Source organism: Electrona antarctica, assembly GCF_951216825.1.
Source record: "Electrona antarctica genome assembly, chromosome: 2".
In the NCBI taxonomy this organism is placed as follows: domain Eukaryota; kingdom Metazoa; phylum Chordata; class Actinopteri; order Myctophiformes; family Myctophidae; genus Electrona; species Electrona antarctica.
The window spans coordinates 39,024,465-39,039,639 of record NC_136807.1 but is presented as its reverse complement, the minus strand read 5'-3'; positions in this window follow the sequence as shown (position 1 = coordinate 39,039,639).

Genomic DNA, 15,175 nt, shown 5'->3' with positions numbered 1-15,175 from the left:
GCCCGTCTAGAGTTTGAATGGACAGGTAGGTATCAGTCAAAAGGGAGAAGGTGTGGAAGGATCGACATGGAACGTCATGGAACGTCAGAACAGGTCAGCTCCATCTCCTGCCACATCACACCCATCTTGTTTTCCTTACACTGGCTCCCAGTAAATTATAAAATGTATTCAAGGCTTGAATAAAAAATAAAAACTCAAAAGCACCAGGAGACATCTGCTAAGTGCCCAAAGGTGCCTTGGCTCAATGGTGTGGTGCGCTTGATCGGTTGCCTCTGCTACAGACAGTTGGCAGGTTCAAGTCCCATGTCATCAGGGTGCTGGAGGACCATCGGGAGGGGTGCTCTCTCCCCCTGTTTCCAAATAAGTAACAGTTGGGGCTTATGTCTGAAAGAACCCTGTCCACCTAACATTTTACAGAATTAGGTCAAACGTTTAAAAGAAAATAGCAATGCATTTTGGCACATCATCTGACAGAATAGTCTGTGTATTTGCATACTGGGCCCTGATTGGTGCCCCCAAAACTTGGTGGGAAAGTCACTCTTGGCCAGTTGGAAAAGGGCACACTGAGATGTGGTAAGAGTATATTAAATTGGACATTTTCATGGTAAAGGTTTAGCTGGACAGGGTTCTTTCAGACATAAGCCCCAACCTTTACTTCTCAGGAAACAGGGGGAGACAGCTCCCCTCCCGATGGTCCTCCAGCACCTTGATGACATGGGACTTGAACCTGCCAACTGTCTGTAGCAGAGGCAACCGAGCAAGCACACCACACCATTGAGCCAAGGCACCTTTGGGCACTCAGCAGATGTCTCCTGGTGCTTTTGAGTTCTTTTTTTATTCAAGCCTTGAAAAGTTCAAAGTACTAGAGCATTGTGCTATATAGGAGCAATGGGACTTGAACATGGAATGTCCGTACAGAGACTGATCAGTAGACCATTGCACCATCAGTCAGACACCCTCAGCCAAAGTCTCCTGGTAATTGTGTGTGTTGGCCTTCAGTTAGTAAAGTTGAAACACTCCAGCATTAAACTATAGGCGAACAGTGATTTGAACATGTAGAGCTGTATTAACTGAAGCCTATTGTAGCAGGGGCTCACAGCCCCAGCCTGATGACCTCTCATATCTCCCCTGCGCCATAGGCAACTGCTTTTGTTTAGTGGTTAAGATGTTGGCCTTCCGTGCGGGGGACCTGGGTTCGATTCCCGGCTGTTACACTAACATGCAAAAGAAGACCTCAACAGCGCTAAGAAACATCTGATTAATATGATTCTGTGTTATCTTAACTTTACTTTTCAACAGCGCTAAGAAACATCTGATTAATATGATTCTGTGTTATCTTAACTTTACTAACTGAAGCCTAACACACAAAAGATAACTTCAAAAGTACCAGGAGACTTTGGCTGAGAGTGTCTGACTGATGGTACAGTGGTCTACTGATGAGTCTTTCAGTACAGACTTTCTGTGTTCAAGTCTCATTCAATGCTGCAGTAACTTGAACTTTTCAAGGCTCGAATAAAAAATAAAAACTCAAAAGCACCAGGAGACGTCAGCTGAATGCCCAAAGGTGCCTTGGCTCAATGGTGTGGTGCGCTTGATCGGTTGCCTCTGCTACAGACAGTTGGCAGGTTCAAGTCCCATGTCATCAAGGTGCTGGAGGACCATCGGGAGACGGTGCTCTCTCCCCCTGTTTCCTGAGATGTAACGGTTGGGGCTTATGTCTGAAAGAACTCTGTCCAGCTAAACTTTTACCATGAAAATGTCCAATTTAACATACTCTTACCAGCTCTCAGTGTGCCCTTTTCCAACTGGCCTGGAAGCCAGACATAAAAGAGGGACTTTCCCACCAAGTTTTGGGCCACCAATCAGGGCCCAGTATGCAAATACACAGACTATTCTGTTAGATGATGGGCCAAAACCATGAACTATAGTATGTAGTTTTTTCATCATTTTCATATTTGTTTTTGAAATCGTTGCGACGATTTAAAAAAAGATGAAAATGATTAAACAAATATACGATAGTGTGTAGTTTTTTCATCGTCAAAAGTCAAGAAAAATGACATTGCCATTGTTGACGATTATAATCGGGGCCAAAATGCATTGCTATTTTATTTTTAAACGTTTGACCTAATTCTTATCTGTAGAATGTTAGGTGGACCGGGTTCTTTCAGACATAAGTCCCAACGGTTACTTATCAGGAAACAGGGGGAGAGAGCACAGTCTCCCGATGGTCCTCCAGCACCTTGATGACATGGGACTTGAACCTGCCAACTGTCTGTAGCAGAGGCAACCGCTCAAGCGCACCACACCATTGAGCCAAGGCACCTTTGGGCATTCAGCAGACGTCTCCTGGTGCTTTTGAGTTTTTATTTTTTTATTCGAGCCTTGAAAAGTTCAAGTTACTGCAGCATTGAATAAGACTTGAACACAGAAAGTCTGTATTGAAAGACTCATCAGTAGACCACTGCACCATCAGCCAGACACTCTCAGCCAAAGTCTCCTGGTACTTTTGAAGTGATCTTTTGTGTTAGGCTTCAGTTAGTAAAGTTAAGATAACACAGAACCATATTAATCAGATGTTTCTTAGAGCTGTAGAGGTCTTCTTTTGCATGTTAGTGTAACACCCGGGAATCAAACACGGGTCGCCCGCACGGAAGGCCAACATCTTAACCACTAAGCCAAAGCAATTGCCTATGGCTCAGGGGAGATATGAGACTTTTGAGGTCATCAGGTTGAGGCTGTGAGCCACTGCTACAATAGCCTTCAGTTAATACAGCTCTACATGTTCAAATCCCTGTTCTCCTATCTATAGTTTAATGCTGGAGTGTTTCAACTTTACTAACTGAAGGCTAACACACAATTCACAAAGTTACTAGGAGACTTTGTCTGAGCGTGTCTGACTGATGGTGCAATGGTTTAAAGATCAGACTCTCTGTATGGACATTCCATGTACAAGTCCAGTATTGCTCCTATTTAGCTCAATGCTGGAGTACTTTGAACTTTTCAAGGCTAGAATAAAAAATAAAAACTCAAAAGCACCAGGAGACATCTGCCCAAAGGTGCCTTGGCTGGTTCAAGTCCCATGTCATCAGGATGCTGGAGGACCATCGGGAGGGGTGCTCTCTCCCCCTGTTTCCAGAGAAGTAACAGTTGGTGCTTATGTCTGAAAGAACCCTGTCCAGCTAAACTTTTACCATGAAAATGTCCAATTTAATATACTCTTACCACATCTCAGTGTGCCCTTTTCCAACTGGCCTGGAAGCCAGACATAAAAGAGTGACTTTCCAACCAAGTTTTGGGGCACCAATCAGGGCCCAGTATGCAAATACACAGACTATTCTGTCAGATGATGTGCCAAAACCATTAACTATATAGTATGTAGTTTTTTCATCATTTTCACATTTGTTTTAGAAATTGTCGCAAAAACCATGAATTTAAAAAAAAGGATGAAAATGATGAAAAAACTACACCCTATAGTAAAAAAATTTAATCGTCAGAAATCAAGAAAATGACAAGTAGGCCATTATCGACGATTATTTATAATCAGGGCCCAGTATGCAAATACACAGACTATTCTGTCAGATGATGGGCCAAAATGCATCGCTATTTTTTTAAATCAGTCAGACACGCTCAGACAAAGTCTCCTGGTAACTTTGTGTGTTAGCCTTCAGTTAGTAAAGTTGAAACACTCCAGCATTAAACTATAGGAGAACAGGGATTTGAACATGTAGAGCTGTATTAACTGAAGGCTATTGTAGCAATTCATGATATTCACACGGCTGCCATCTTGCCAGCAAGGTGATACCTAGGTGACACTTCCCATAGAGAGCCCATTCATCCAAATAGAAAAGTCCTCTCTAATTATATTAAACAACGTCAAAATCACCAACATTGCAGCTGTACGGAAAGCTTGAATTATCCTCTTTCAATCTGTAAAGTTTATGTTTAATAAAAATCACACCTGTGTGAACTGCAGTGCAAATCCCCCCCTCTCTGTCTCTCTCTCTCTCTCTCTCTCTCTCTCTCTCATTAGCAGGCAAGCATGCAGCACTATCTCTCTCTCTCCGTTTCTGGCACAACAGCGCCACTTTTGGTACTCATTGGTACTGGTCACACACATAGTCACACACAAACGGACATTGCCGTTGGAGTGGTTGCACCACTCAAAAATCCACCGTACACCTTTTATGAGCTACTCCCTGTCAAGAAATCCTTGCAGATGATTATTTTCTAAGTATCAGAGTATGGAAGCGCTCGTTATCCGTAAAGCAACCTCCTGCTGCCTTCTGCATTATGTGCACATTCAAAACAGGTGGTACATGGGCCATTGAGTGATAGTCAACGAGCACTTCCAAACTCCAGCACCTCTTGACAGGAAGTAGCTCATCAAATGTTTACGGTGGATTTTTATGAAACAAACACTTTACAGATTGAAAGAGGATAATTCAAGCTTTCCCTACAGCTGCAATGTTGGTGATTTTTACGTTGTTTAATATAATTAGAGAGGACTTTTCTGTTTGGATGAATGGGTTGTCTATGGGAAGTGTCACCTAGGTATCACCTTGCTGGCAAGATGGCAGCCTTGTTAATGGCTCGACAGCCTCAGCCTGATGACCTCAAAAGTCTTATATCTCCCCTGAACCATAGGCAATTGCTTTGGCTTAGTGGTTAAGATGTTGGCCTTTCGTGTGGGGGCCCTGCAGTTTGTTCCTGTCCGAGACTAGCAGTGCAGAGTCATCTGCGAACAGGACCTTTACTGCGAACAGTAAAGGTCCTAGTATGCTTCCTTGTGGAACGCCACAGCTCACTGGGAGGGGGGGGGCAGGGTTCCATTCCATAGATTGGTTGGTCATGCCTGATGGCTGACACACTATTGTGTGCTTGTGTTGTTATTTGGTGTTTCTATAATGTAGCAGATTTGTTTTTCATTACCCCGGAAACTTGCCTCTTTGTTTATGATTAAATATAAATGAGAAGCCTCTCTCAGAGTAGCCTAAATGTTACCCTCACAATGCCAAACGTCTATTGCAAAGCTTTTGTAAGGAAGTCAGTTGTATCCTGAGGAGTTCGCCTTTACTGGGCCAGCAATTAAACTCCACAACAGCGTCTGCCCTTGATTATGGATTACTACATGATTGAAGACATCAAAGGTCATAATTGTAATTTTTGCTGAACTGATTTTCACTCTGATTGTACCCCATGTTGTCTGCTGCTATGCTATGGGGTGCTTAATTTTGCTTAATTTAGAAGCGAGTTGAAACTAGCTGTTGTCAATATACTGTGTGTGTGTGTGTGTGTGTGTGTGTGTGTGTGTGTGTGTGTGTGTGTGTGTGTGTGTGTGTGTGTGTGTGTGTGTGTGTGTGTGTGTGTGTGTGTGTGTGTGTGTGTGTGTGTGTGTGTGTGTGTGCTACTGATATTTTATAGTCGTTTGAATTACAGTTTATATTTGGGAATGTGTTGGGATGAAGTGTCTTGTGGCAGCTGTTTCTCGCCCCTCCCCTTTGTATGCCAGAGCTGGCGAGAACTTCTGGGAACTCAGATTATGTAGCAGGCTTCTAACCGTACAGAACCGTCAGACTTCACATATTGAGGAAATTGAAGGGGAAAAAAATAAGTTTGAATGAATTCATTAATTTGGTGCCAGGCCTAGCCAGTGATTAATTCCTGTATACGCCACTGCTCCCCAGGAAGAGTGACAGTACAGTCTCCGGGGCACAGTACCTCGGAGAGAGCACCCGTGTCATCAGAAACGGGTGCATTCTCATGACCTGCCGTGTACCTGCATACGATAGTCTGTGATCCATGCCACCATACCTCGCTCCACCCGCATGACATCACTGCAAGCTTCTCTATAGCAGCTGTGTTTGGATGGTGTGGTATGAACTGGAGAAGTCAAAGAACATGATTCTGACACTGTTGTGCTTGGTGGGCTCTCTACACACACCTTGTATTTGATGAAGTGAGTTCACTGCTTTCTTAATTATGTTGTTGTATTTTAATGGTCATTTGTACTTTAATGGTTACGCTCACAGTACGGCAGGAAAAGGCCCTGGATGGCGTCAATATAAGAATGCTACGAATGGCACTTCATGTCACGTGGGAGAACCACATCAGAAATGTGGACCTCTACGGGGGCCTCCCCGGGTCACGGACAAGGTTAGGGAGAGAAAGATGAAGCTATCTGGGCACTGTGTCAGCCAGGCACCCGGAATTGATGGCGAGCAGACTGTGGGAGGCAACCCAAGGCACAGCTTAGGAGGTGAATGGGGTGCACCACCTACGACTACGTAGACACAATGCGGCATGACAGTCGAGAAAGCAACACTTCAGAGACCCGGATTCTGGATATAGGGAGGGAATCGAGGGCTGCGATTCAGGTGTCCCGAGTTGAGTCTTTTGAAGGCTTCATTTGTTTCTGACTATAGGTCTAGTGCAGGCGGTCAGGTCAGTCCATAGGTCTCCAAGTCTAATATATTGATGCTGTTTTGGTTGGTGACTGAATGCTTCGCGTCTATTTCCACTGTTACACTACACACCTGACCAGCCTGCAGGCACATGCAGAAGGCCAGGCCAGGTAGGATTTTAACTCATCTTTGAGCGAGCCGGAGGTCGGGGAAAAACAAGATATAGGAACATGTGTTGTTTATTATTTTCCGGAACTTATTATCAGATAAAGGTCGATGTCCTAAAAGATATTGCTTATTAATAATTTGGTCAAGCCAGTTATCATAGACTTCAATACAGTGCACTCCCAATCTTCCACCGTATTCTGAAGACTCACCTCTTCAGACTCCACCTTAGCCCATAGCACTTGCCACTTGCCCTATAGAGCGTCGCAGTCCCGCCTCCTACCCTGGACCAGGAAATGAAATCCAATGCATTATTCTCATAGACATTTCTTAAAGTATTTATTTAAAGACGGTTACGCCGCGGACAAAGCCAACTCGAGTCGTGACAACTCATGACAACACAAACAATATTTTGGACCAAACAAATAATTAGAAAGAAGAAAAAAACGGCAGGTTACAACACTTTTTTTGTTGTTTTTCTTCTTTGTAATTATTTGTTTGGTCCAAAATATTGTTTGTGTTGTCATGAGTTGTCACGACTCGAGTTGGCTTTGTCCGCGGCGTAACCGTCTTTAAATAAATACTTTACGAAATGTCTATGAGAATAATGCATTGGGTTTCATTTCCTGGTCCAGGGTAGGAGGCGGGACTGCGACGCTCTATAGCAGGGGTGCCCAAAAGGTAGATTGTGATCTACCAGTAGATCACAAAGGGTGTGCAGGTAGACCACATGACATGATAATTTTTTTGGCATATCTGCCACTTGAATTAAGGTGACTTGATTGATTGACATCAAAATAGTCTGTCAGTGTCTGTCAGTGTTGTGCACAAATATCAACACTACCATAACATTTGCCCCTCTGTACCCCCTCTATTTCCTATTTCAAGTGTGTTTGTCTAATATGTAAAGACAGCCACTATTCCAAAGCCCCCTCGGGTACATTTTACCTGCCCTATAGCCTCGACGACGTTGCAGGCTTATGCAAATATTAAAATGCGATTTAGATAGCATGTTATGACAGATAGAAGGTTAATTTGTTTACCTGGCATCCTATAGTTTGTATAGGGTCAACGTACGTAGTATTTGTTTTTTTGTTTTTTTACTTGGACCCTGTTGAATAAGAAGGCTTAAATTGTCCGAGTTTGCGCCAGTGCCTTCCTACATAGTATTTATGTTTTGATATACTGTTTGGACTGGTGAAAGATACCGTAGGTTCTTAGTTTACCTATATGATCCTACATTACTATTTGTATGCATTTGATGTAGCCTAATTCCTTATGTTTACCTTATATCAATTAATTTATATAAATATTATTACCACTTTTGTTGGTGTTACTACTTCTCTGTGCTTGTTCACCCTTGCCAATGGAGGAATTTCCCTCTGGATTAATAAAGGTCTTTCAAAAACAAAATCACATTTCAAAAGTACTAGAAGGTGACATTTGTTGTTGCTGTGAAGGTGGATTGGTCTGGTGCTCTGTCTCTCTGAGAACATGGAGTTTCAAGTCCCCGGCCTCCTAGCTGCAGATAATTGCTGGCGTACTTTAACATTTTGAAGGCTAACATGCAACACTTCAAAAGCACTAGGGGACATACTGCCAGTGCTGACTGAAGCTGTGATAGTGCAGTGATCTAGTGCTGCGGTCTCTAAAGATTCCTTGTTTGAGTAGCAAGCCTTCCATCATTAAATGCTGCTGTTTTGAAGGCTAACATATCGAACACTTCAAAAGTGCCAGGTGGCATGTCAACTCTGAAGGTGTTACGGTCCAGTGGTAGAGCTCTTTCTGTAAGCACAGTTTCCATTTTTGAGTTCCAGGCCTCGTGTAGATAAATTCTTGAGTACTTTAACATTTTGTTGTGTAACATACAATTCTTCATAAAGCATTGCACCTTCTGACCATAATGGTGCAGTGGTCACACACAAGCTACTATACAATTTTGTTAAATAAATATCATAATACAATATAGATGCACGCAAAACAAATGATTATAATTAATATTTTGTATTGTGCAGGCAGCAGTAAGAATGGATACAATGGGTTGTGTTGGAGGGGGACTCAAGATTGGTGCATGGTTTATTGGAGTATCGCAGATTTTAAAAATGAGTTTTTATCATTAGGCCTATCTTCGTTCTTGCGTGGTATTGGACTGGCTTTTCCCACGAGAGGTTTGATGTTGTTTAGAATGGCATTTTGTGGCCTGGGCCGGCCTAGCAGTCCGGGGAACCTAGGCTGGTAATCCAGTAGTCGCGGGTTCGAGTCCCGATCCCCACGGCCTTTGCTGCGTGTCTTCCTCTCTCCCCATTCCTGTCAGCCTACATATATCAATAAAGGCAAAACCCCCCCAAAAAAATATATTTAAAAAAAAAGAATGGCACTTTGCATTTAAGCACTGTGCCACTGCGCAGGTATCTCAAACAACCCTGTGAGATTATTTCAATCTTTAGACAAAATCCTGCATGGGACCACAACGACAGCCATGAGATGAAGGGCCCCTTCATTTGCAGCAGCAGAGTCTTCTGACTCTATGCTTGAGGATTCGAGAAGCTGTGTAGCCTACCCCTAGTGGTGCTGAAGAGAATGACTGCCAGTCACTGTCTGACTGTATGCTAATCAGTTATGGACAAATATTGATCAGCTGCCACTTAACACGATTTGCGGCAAGGTCTCTGTAGGATATTTTGATTAAAAAAATAAATTAGTGTCTATGCTACTACTCTCTGCACGACTGCACTTAAGAATTAGAGACAGTAGACTTCTTTGGAAGCTCGTAGGCTCAGTGCAAAATCCTCTGTGTAACAGAGGGTAAAACTGGACCGGTTTGCTTATAGAGACAAGTTTGAAAGATCCAAACAAGAGTTTCACACAAGAGCGTTTAAACGGAAATCTGAGTGGAAGGGAGAGAGGACACAGTAGAGAGAGAGAGAGAGAGAGAGAGAGAGAGAGAGAGAGAGAGAGGCAGGGGCTGAAGAAGGAGAAGAAGCATGCAGCAGACAGTGTTGGATTCCTAACATTCTTGCGTATGCTGCGTGATTTATGGCGCTAATGGTGCCTGGGATAGGAGAGAGGGCTGAATGGGACCCTTACCTCTGCATGGTTGTCTTGCACATTCTGCTTCCAGACACTAAAAGCCAGGAGAGTCCACACTGGAGTGCAGTAATTCTCTTGATGGGGTCAAGGGGGATCCCCAAGGGTCAATAAACGCCCCCCAGGGGCCCCACTGCGAGGTGAACAGTCTACTTTTAAGTTATAGCAAGTTGTTCTCTTGATTGGGTATAGCTGCTATAAAGTTGTTATGTCCAGTGGTGTAAACTGAGTGCATTTACTGTACTGTATTTTTTACTTTACTGGAGTATTTCCAATTGTCAGTGCTTTTACTTCTACTCCACATCTCAGAGGCAGATATTATACTTTTAGTCCAATATAACTATTTTAAAACTTTAGTTAGTATAGTTGCTTTGTATATTTTGATTGTAATTACAATGCATACATTAACCATTTCAGCCTTTAGGCTATATATTTTGACCATTGAAAATTATAGCCGATCAACAAGCTCACAATGTGTTGTGATGCGATGCATTGTGGGCTTGTAGATCTGCTATTTTCAAAAGATTCAACAATTTAATCTGTTTGAAAACTTGTGAAATGGGACATTCTGCATAAGGAGTATATGGTACTTTCTACTTTTGGTACTTTAAGTACATTTTGATACCAATACCTTTGTACATTTTGAATTCATTGCAGTAGACCGGTTTTCACCAGTGGTCCTTGAGGGGTTCCAGGTGGTCCCCAGCTAAATGATGGAGTTGGTAACCAAATGGACTCTTATTAGAGATTTAACTCTTGAGAGCGTAACATGAACATTCATTTTACGCTCTCAAGAGTGAAATTATTGTTAAAGATCTGGATTGCCGGTACTTACTTTACAAGAAGTCTACACAATGAGAATGTAGATCGAGGAATTTTCATTTTGATCGTTTGGCTGTTGTCTCTCCTAATGGTACCAACATCAATACAAAATGGAATTGCGGACAAAACACTATAGGTTTTGGGTTTGAGAGGCTAAATATCATCAAGCGGTGGCCTGTGGCTCAAATGCCGAATAAATAATGGGCCTTGTATTGAAAAGGGTTGAAAACCACTGCAGTAGACTATTGATACTTTTACTTAAGTAAAACATGGTTATTTGTCACTTCTATAATTTGGTAACATCTGTTTTGGTTGGAGCGTTGAGGTTGACAGACATTTGGGACTTTGATCATCATAATAATTCTTTAGGATCTTTATAGATAAATACTCTCAGTGCCATGAAACCATATTTTGCTATGGTCTGTGATTCATTTATTTTCTTTCTTTTTTCCTTTGGGCCTTATTTTGGCTGTTTTTCCACTGTCCCATGCATCTGCAAATGCTGGAACAATTTTAGGATTATGGTTGGGGAAAATAAATGTAGCTACTCGGATTCCCCTGATGACTGTTCTGAATATGCTGTTATAAAAACATTGTTTATATTTATAAGAAATGGCACAAAAGATTCTTCAAATAATTTTCTCTTGACATTATATTACCATCACAACAATAAACCTCTATCTTGCTATACTGGTTAACAATGATGTATCTTCTTGATCTTTTCCTGTTTCCAGTCTGCGACACCAGTCATCAATCTATGGCGTCAGGCCGCTCAGGCGTCTATGACGTATCTATGACGTATAGTATAACTCCAAATTTGGTTTCAGTGACAGTGATCACAGCTCAATTTACTTCGATTATAACATCTCGAGGAAATAAAACTTTGGCACTGTTCAGCAGTTTGCAATTAGCTCCACAAGCATGTGCGCACGCACGCACGAAACCCTGTCATATGAGACTGGCCTCTTGCAAGTCGCAGAGCACGTCGTAAAAAGTGGTAACCCTTAGACATTAAAACGGAGCAGAGGAAATGCATAAAAGTGACTATGCCCTAAGCCTATAATGAACTAAATACTGAACTTTTATGTGGTGGCCTTCAACAGATTCTGCTGCTCATTTTATAACCATTAACCAAATTCTCATCCTTTCCCCTATAGCTGTTCTCCTCAGCAGTAGTAGAACTCTGGCCGGCATTCTTTTCCACATGGTGCTTGTTGCTCGAGATGATTGTTAAGTATCAATTTCCTGTGTCACCTTTATGGGTTTTATTTATTTGTCCGCTCCTCCATGTGGAACGACGCCCGGGCATCGCTCAGGTGGATGGATTATAACTCACCTGCTACGACTCATCAATCTTGGGAATTTGACTTCCTGAATCTCATACAACTGTTACTGTCATATTACGGCATGGCATTATCAAGATCAATGGCATTTTAAATGCATTCCAGTTAAGGATGATCGGTGACGATAAAATAAAATAAAAATGTAAGTTTTGATGAAACTGTCCCTGTCCAAGCGGCGCCACAATACAAAAGAGTCACCCACACCTAAATCTACTTCTGACAGTGAAAAATTAATGAACTTGTGTAATCACAACAGCAGCCTGGTAGGCTAAATGTCACATGTTGATCGCCATTGATTGCTCAAGAGTGATTGAGCCGCCGATGGCTTCATCACGCCGCTTGCAATCAATGCACGGTGACACTATCAGTATGATTACTCTAGTCTTGCATATACACGCCTTATGGAAATATTGTAAAGATTGCAGAGATCGTGAACATAATGAGCATTCTGAAATCATATCTCATCATAGCCTACTGATGTCACTACCCATGACTGTACGAAATAACTTCACTAAATCTAAGATTTGCATTATTTTTTTCTCAATTAGAAATCATATGCACATAATTAATATATAGCTAGTGGTGTTATTTTATTTGTTGATATTTTGTAATCAACCAGAATATATCCTTATATCTGCAGGCGGTATACCCGTCCCAGAGACAACCTTTATGGTCGATGCTGTTTGTTGCTCCCTCTTTCTTTCCCCTGCAGTGAAAAAGACGAGGAAGAATATAGTGGCGTATTGCATACTGCTATGCAGCAATGATGAACATTTCCCCCCGTTTCATGTTTAACCCTGCTCATTTCCCACAGTAAGAACTCCGGAAACACACAAAGTGTGCACAGCGGCTTTGGTGCGAGATGACTGATGGCTTGTTGTCATGATGTTTGGGATTGTGCCGACTCGAAGCCTCTTGGCTCACACAGAACCCGTGGAGCGCTACAGTACAGTATACACATATACTACACAGGCTGTTTTGTTGGAAAGTCCCAATATTAAAGGCATTGCTTCATTGTCATATTGTGTATATAGCCTGCATGCGCAGAATCTAGTTATCTGTAATGTAGTAGGCTATAGCAGGCTATTGTTGTGGTTGAACTTCCAATACTGTGACAAGATTCATATTCAACAATGGATTTTCATACAATACAATGACACCCCCCCCCCCCCCCCCAAAAAAAAATCATTTTAGGGATTCTGTGTGGGCTTAAACGTCTAAGCTATATCGCTGACATCACTATTTATCAGAAATGTCAATATTTGAAATAAACTGACGTGCTCCATCAATCATATGGATGCATGGCCATTGTTCAAATGGTCATGTCAGTGATGATGTGCCATGCTGGAATATCTGTGTCTGTCTGCTTGATCACCCTCTGTCTGTCTGTCTGTCTGTCTGTCTGTCTGTCTGTCTGTCTGTCTGTCTGTCTGTCTGTCTGTCTGTCTGTCTGTCTGTCTGTCTGTCTGTCTGTCTGTCTGTCTGTCTGTCTGTCTGTCTGTCTGTCTGTCTGTCTGTCTGTCTGTCTGTCTGTCTGTCTGCCTGCCTGCCTGCCTGCCTGCCTGCGCAAGCAGAGCGCGCAAGTACTGTACTAATGTTTACAACTATAACTGCACTCTGCTTGCGCAAGTATAATAATAAGACACCTGAGGGCGAGAAGCGACCTCGCCCTTTCACTGGCCATATATGGAGCGTTCTTGAGTGTACAGGGTTTGATGAGGTCAGATCAACATGCAATGTCAGAACAGGTCAGCTCCATGGAGATCTAAGGGTGGCAGCGGGGGCAGTGTGTTGAGTGTACATGGGTTTGATGAGGGCCCTATGGACCGGGCCTTAATTTACGGGCCTATTTTCTATATTGTATGAAAAGTGCGTATGCGTATGTATTGAAAGTCACCTTGAGACAGAAACAAGATAAAACTTTATAGGAAAGAAACTTAAGGAGAAAATTAAAAAAGGGTGAATAAAGGGGATTTTAATTAAAGTCTGAAAATGTGTGTTTTGAGTGTGGTTTTAAATGTGCAGAGGTTGTCTGTCTGTCTGTCTGTCTGTCTGTCTGTCTGTCTGTCTGTCTGTCTGTCTGTCTGTCTGTCTGTCTGTCTGTCTGTCTGTCTGTCTGTCTGTCTGTCTGTCTGTCTGTCTGTCTGTCTGTCTGTCTGTCTGTCTAATATTACCTTTATGATGGTTTCACCTTGATAAAAAAAACAGTTCTGTAAACGTGATTTAGCTAACATGGCCCTGCAGGCTGCATCACCGCCGTCCTGTCCCGTGTGCGTCAACCTGTCCTGGACACTGCATTAACGGCAATGACCTCCCCTGGTTGGCGGTGACAGTCATCTGTCAGCGCTGGTTAATTCCCCGGTCCTCCGAGGGTCGAGAGATGACAAATAATGAGGCCTGACAGCGGTGGAGGGTTAGACAAGGGTCTGGGTGTCAGCAGCCATGGTCGTAGCATCATTACAAGCACACTGTCAGCGGGGTTAGGGGGGTCAATACGAACCAAGGAGATAATCCTACCATGGGCCACCGTGATCCCAGGGCCACGGCTTCATATTGACACACATCAGAGGCGCGGAGGCAAACAAATTAGCATCAGTCAATATTCTCTCACTCCGCCCTGACACCGCCACCCAAAGTGCTGCGGCCATGTTTACCTCACCTCCAGTCACAACAATAGAAACAATGGGATTTGTGCGTGCGTGCGTGCGCGTGTGTCAGAGACGAGGGAGGGAGAGAGAGACCACGATGGAAAAAGCACGCGCAGTGAGTTTTAAAGAGGAACTTTTAGAGATGTCTGATGTGTGTGCCAACTCTGAAAGACTATATTTGCAGTGTTCGCTCATCCAAGAGACCATTGACAGAATAAGCCTATTTCTGGACAATATGGAAATTGTATTCCAAACTGCGACTGGAGGCGAATCAACTTCATTCGTTTGGGGGGAAAAAAACGTCAGATTATTTCCCTCAGACAGACCTACCAAATGTGCTTGTTTTTTTTTAAGGGATGCAAGCTGTCCAGTCAGAGGAGCCAGCTTCAAGATCGCCTGTTTTTCTATTGCTGAGTGTTCATAATATAACTTCTGTTGCTGTGAGGGGGAATCCGGGGCAGCGAGGTGGAAAACACTTCAAATATGCTAATCAAACATATGGCACTTCTAGAAACAAACACGGACCCGTGTCCTTGTCCTGTAAAGATAAAAAGGTTACTTTGCTTTTAAATGCAATTTGAATGCGTCCGACCGCCCGTGATAGGCTACACGGCTGTGGCGCATTTTTATTTTATTTTTATTTATTCGTTTGCATATGGGGAAACTGAGAGATTGCTCACACCTGTTTTCCCTTTTTTCACCCTTTTCC